A 6,092-nucleotide genomic window follows, 5' to 3' on the forward strand; every position below is an offset into this window, starting at 1 on the left:
GGACGGAGGAGAGAGTTAAAAGTATCGGAACTGGGTTAGTTTGTAACAAACAAGATCGGAGTATAACTGTTTTTAAAAATAAATGATTTAGAAGAAAAGATTTTAGGTAATATATTCATGTGTTGAATTGATACAGTAAAAATAATAATAATTGTTCTGCAAGTTTTAACACACCATATAAGTCAGCCGTGTAAGCTTGCAAAGCACGTCCGTATTAGCTAGGAGCAGAGGAGAGAGTACGATAAGAGGTAGTCGAGAGAGTAGCAGCAAAGCAGAGAGAGACGAGAGTAAGGGGGACAGCTCGGCGATGCGCACCCGAGCACTTAGGTTTAACCGAATGTCATATTGATTTTTTAACCGTTTGGAAAAACGTCTCATTCCCATAAATCAGCTTTAGATCATTTACGCTAATTGCCATATCATCAGCTAGATAGTTACCAGGGTACTTTTCCGTATGTACCCCTGGGAAACATAGACTGCCTAAATAAGCCCTACTTTCATAACCCAAACCCTAATCCTAACTCTAAGCCTAACCCTAACCATATCAGATAGTTACCAGGATACGTTCCGGTATTCCGGCAGTACCCTTGGGGACATAGACCCTATGAGCAATAGTGACAATACTAATGCTGAGAGGGTTTATGTCCCCCAGGGTACCCAGGGTACCCTCCGATAGTACAGTTCGATATATCGGAACGTACCATGGTACTATCTAATATGCCGGACCGTACCTCGCCTACTCCACTAATCATAATGAGTCTAAGTAGTCGCCTACGCCTACTCCCTAACCCTAACCCTAACCCTAACCCTAACCATATCAGATAGTTACCAGGGTACGTTCCAATATATCGAACCGTACCCAGGGTACGTTCCGATAGTGAGCGCCAAGCGACTTATAAACAATCGTAGCCCCCCCCCCTTGGAGTGGGAGTTTTATAAGCTATAGATTTGATTTCGATTTTTGTTTTCAGTAGTGTAATTTACATATGTATATATACACGTCATAGATATATTCCAATAACTTCCAATGACTATATTTCTATGGTTTCAGAAGCTGCAGATCCCCGACAGTGTCAGCGAGACCAGATATTTGGTAATTAATTAAATAAATAAATAAAAATTGTTAATCAAAACTATATAACATCTTCACAAACTATATTGTATACTAATTTTGTATCAGGATAGTTTAAACGTTGCACCATTTCATATTTATTTGCTCTGCCAATATTTTTTCTAATTTTATAGATTGTCCATGCAATGGAAGAAAAAAACGAGGACAGAAAGTGACAGATTGGCTGGAATGCACCCCACCTGTAAGCAGTGGTGGCACAAATCCTGCACTGAATGGAAGTGTGCTGGAACATGATCATTCAGCAACTAAAGTATTTGTTGTACGGCCACATTGTGTTTCGGTACTAATAATCTATTTATTTTAAAGACTGCTACCTAATTAAAACCACTGTTAGCAATGTTGATTTAAAATGATTTTTTGGTTTGCAAAGTATTAACTTGGCAGTCATCTCACAACCTTCTCGGGAGTCTGTTTTGGGTTGACAATGCATTTTAGTGATGACGGATATTTCTTATTTCAGTGTATAAATTTATAACAGAGGTTTTTTTATTTCTAGTTTATAGAAAATGAAAGTTTTGTTATAATAGAGTGAGCACTTTTGACAGGTGACTGCTATATATGAAATAAACAATGCATTGTGGATAAAAGACCAACTCTTACTTTTACTCTTACTCTTACTCAACTCTTATTGAATTTTAATGCAAAATATATAATAATTATACTACAATTTTTTCACAAAAATATTATCAATATAATCATTATATAAAGATTAAACATACACGCTACTATCCTGCAACCCCATGTAACTAGACTCTACATAGGCCGTGACGTCATATACCCGTAATTGTAATTGCACGAAAAGGAACACGATTGGAGAATCTAGCGTTCGTACTAGCGTACGTAGTTAATTAAAAAATAAATTTGATTTTTAATGCCGCTAGGTGTCACAACTGTCATTCCATAGGCCTCATGCACGAGCACGCACGCACGCATGCACGCACAAACACACACGCGCGCGCGCACGCACAAAAACCAATACACAGTTACGCGTGCACGCACGCACGTACGCATGCACGCACGCACAAACAAACACACACACACAGTTACGCGTGCACGCACGCACGTACGCATGCACGCACGCACGAACAAACACACACAGTTACGCGTGCACGCACGCATGTACGTGCGCATCAGAGATAGACTCCCTGGTACGCATGCACGCACGCACGCACAAACACACACACACACACACACACACACACCCACACCGTTATGCGTGCACGCACGCACATACGCATGCACGTACGCATAAACAAACACACATACACACACACACACACGCACACACACACACAACAGCCAACACACACAGTACGCATGCCCGCACGAGCATGTACGTACCATCAAGGGATTCTATAATATCTATTATAGACTCCCCTGGTAAGCAATGCAATTGCACGCCCGCAACAACACACACCACACACCAGCACAACACAACACAGCATCCAACACACAACACCACATTTACCATGCACGCCGGGCACGCATGTATAACGTAGCATACAAGGATCTATAATATGTATGCTAATATTGTATAATAATGCTATTATAATGTATGAAATGTTGTATGTATTGTATGTATGTATGTAATGTATGTATGTAATGTATGTATGTATTGTATGTATGTATGTATGTATGTATTGTATGTATGTAGTAATGTTATGTTGTATGTTATGTATGTATTATGTATGTTGTATGTAATGTATGTATGTAAATGTATGTATGTATGTATGTAATGTATGTAAATGTATTTATGTAATGTAATGTATGTATGTATGTATGTATGTTATGTATGGAATGTATGTATGGTATGTATGTATGATATGTGGTAACAATCCTCTATGGATAGCAAGTTTGAGATTTTATTAGGCATTTTCTCCGATAGAAGGGCCCGTTGCCTTGTTGGTATTTAATAACAACAAGCGGTGCTTTTGTTTTAGAACAAAGGGAAAAGCAAGGTTTCTTGGTGTCTTGGGGGCGTAATCGGCGTTTTGTTGCGATGATGTGGAAGGAATATAAAGGTTGTAAGGGCTTTGTTCTGTCTCAGCGACTGCGCGGCTCCTTAAGAGATCGGGACCACACTCACGCTCTCAGACCACTCACATACCTCGACCCACATGTTCAGGCATAATTAGCCAACACCCCACTTTGCATAATTTCCGATACACGGCTCCATCAACCCATTCCACTTCCCCGCCTCCCGCCCTATCCGCCTCATCGAGCCACCCCACTATGCCACGCCCCACCCACCTCCTCCGCTCCCGCCTCCCACCGCACCCCACACGCCACCTCCATCCATATACCACCCTCACACCACGGAGACCCCCCACCCCACTCTCCCTACCACACCTCGCTTCCACCCTCTCCCTCACACCTGCCGCCATCCCCCCTACTCTCCTCGCAGCACACCTCACCGCACATATCGCCTAACTAGCTACCGTTGATACGGTTGGTCTGTTAATTACAAGCATCTCAATCAAAAGGTCAGACTTCTTCTTGCGCTATCGTCCGACTCTTGGTAGTCAAGAATCCATCATGCCTTTTTCCCGCAGCAATTCAGATTTTGTTGGTCGGGCAGGGGAAAGAGCGGGAAAACTACTATACATGGAGCAGGCGCAGAGGTTGAGACGCGGGTTTCGCCGGAGCTGTGTAGGCGATTCCTCGGAAGTGTGAGACAGCGATGACAGGAGAATTCAAGGCCATGGGCTTTCTTCAGGGAGCTCTGGAGGGCGAAGATGAAGACAGAGTGGAACAAGCTCATGGAAGCTCAAGGAAGAAGTACTCCAGCTTGGTTTGCTGAGGAAACAGGAAGAAGACGAAGAGAGAGTGATCGCTGACGTTTAAAGGAATCGTTACCTTGAAAGTGAAGGAAAAGGTTCAGCAGCACAAAAGCAAGAATCGTATTAAGGTTGAATAATGATAGTAAATAATGACCAGATGCTGGTGACTGACTGAATTCCAATGAGAATGCATCTGGTAGCGAGCGGTAACTAACGGGTGTAACGAGTGGGGTACCTTTGTTCTTCAGGCCCTTTATCCCTTACCCAAGGCGCAGATTACGAATAGTTTGAACGGGAATCCTTTTGAAGTTACCATTGCTTTCATCATGTCATTTTCAGAGCCAAATGGTTGCGAATATCCCCGAAATGAACAGTATTAAGTTCTCAAATAACCTAATATCTCTCTCATGTAAGGGTAATGCGCACGGGATGCCATTTGAGTTCTGTGGTCATGAAGCCTCCTGAGGAAGAACGCAGCCTTTGCTTTGGTGCACTGAAATCAGATTTTGGTAGTTAATTGTTGGGGGGGGTTGTTAGCCCCAGGCCTGGAATTCAGCAGGTCCATAGAATAGGGAAAGCTGGTAAGCCGTAACTAACTTCTGACGGCGGATACCGCTGCCGAGACTTGTTAAGACATGTCCCTGCAGTCACTGGTAGCTTTAGGCTTATTTTGAATGCGAGAAATTCGATAACCAGGCCCAAGTCTGAGGCAGATTGTGTCCTAAGTTGGCCTAAGTTTCTTCAAAATAGATGAGAACAAGAAAATCAAAAGGATTAAAGAAAGAGGTTCGCGAGTCTTTCGGCAAATCTGGCAAAAGCCGCAAGCTTTCAAAGTGCATGTTTGCGAAGAGAAGATTTTTCGCGAGTTGCCAGACTGGCTGGATTTAGTTAGATTCATCAAGCGGGGCCTGGCTGATGCAGGTTTTTTGAAGATCCAGTCTTCGAGATGCTCGGTGTCAGTAAGAAGCCCGCTTGAGAAAGCGCAGGTTAAGTAAACCGTGCCCAGAGAATGAGATCCGCCGTAGGCCAATATGAATAAGATGCTTGTAAACCAGGCTTGCGTTCACCAAAGGCCGTATCCCCAAAGCCTCCAAAAAATGTATGGATTTGCCAAGCAACAATCGAGCAACTGGACGGGAACCAGTGCAACTCTGTTACGAGAAATGCCCTTCGCCGCCTGAAAGGAGGAACATGTTGCTTATGACAGCTATGCCTGTTACGGCTTGTCCTAAAGGTAGCTTGGGCGAGGGCACAGGGAGTCCCACCTGTTCCTAAGACAGGAAAGGCTTGTGGGTGAATGCACAGCGAACGGGGCAATGTTAAGGAATTCCACCACACCAGCGTCCTGCCCACCGTGAGGAAAGGAGTTGGGCAAAATAGGGAAATCTCAACATGGCGGAAGAATAAGGACGCCCTTATGTTAGCATCTTGAATGTTTGAGGTGTCTTTGACGAAAGGTAGAAAGGGGAAGTGTCCAGCGTCTGTGCTTGATAAAGGTTCCCCAGGGAACTTCTTTGATCAGTAAAGATTTTTGCAAGAAAGCTGAACTTGAAGGGTCAGAAGCGGGTCCTAGGCTTGGGGGGGGCCGCCTATCTGATTAAAAAAGAAACAAATAGAACGGGGGGAGGAGCGGAGAAAAGAACAAAAAGGGGGGGGGGTCTCGCTTTGTGCCTCTGATCGCGGGGCGGGCCGGGGGGGGGGGGTGGGGAAAACATCTGGGGGGGGGGGGGCGGGGAAAAAGAACAAAAAAAGAAGAAGAAACAAAAAAAAAAAAAAACAAAAACAAAAAGGGTGGTTTTTTTTTATTTTTTTTTTTTATCGTTTTGTTTCCCCCCCCCAAAAGATTTCAAAAAAAACTACCCCCAAAAAAACTTTTTTCCCGCCACGCGCCCCGGCCCGCCCCGTGTTAATGAACTTGCGGGCTATGAGCTAAACGCTGCGAAGGTGAAGACAGCATGACGCACGCGCATTGTTCAGCTTTGGAAAAATAGGACACATCAAACGATGTAAGGAGGAGGTCGACGATCAAGAGGAAATGGAGCGACTATTTTCAAGATGAAGCCTGGCAACAAACTGAAAACGACGATGGGTGGGACCAATAGATATTCTGATTGGTGTGACTTTACGCAACATTTGCTTTGCCAGGTGAAGAGCTGAGTTTTGAACCGGGTATTGTCGCC

The 6,092-nt window shown here is 44.0% G+C and overlaps 1 long non-coding RNA gene across 3 annotated transcripts in view; it reads left to right on the forward strand.

Moving 5' to 3' along the window:
* The window catches only part of LOC106818462, a 6,412-nt gene extending 4,687 nt beyond the window's left edge, over positions 1-1,725 (forward strand). For all 3 annotated transcript variants that reach the window (XR_001395228.1, XR_001395229.1, XR_001395227.1), the window contains exons 2-3: positions 1,052-1,093; positions 1,246-1,725. This is a non-coding gene — a long non-coding RNA (uncharacterized LOC106818462). The remainder of the gene's footprint in view (positions 1-1,051; positions 1,094-1,245) is intronic.
* Positions 1,726-6,092: the final 4,367 nt, after the last annotated feature.

This window comes from Priapulus caudatus, unplaced genomic scaffold, assembly GCF_000485595.1.
Source record: "Priapulus caudatus unplaced genomic scaffold, Priapulus_caudatus-5.0.1 Scaffold2260, whole genome shotgun sequence".
In the NCBI taxonomy this organism is placed as follows: Eukaryota; Metazoa; Priapulida; class Priapulimorpha; order Priapulimorphida; family Priapulidae; genus Priapulus; species Priapulus caudatus.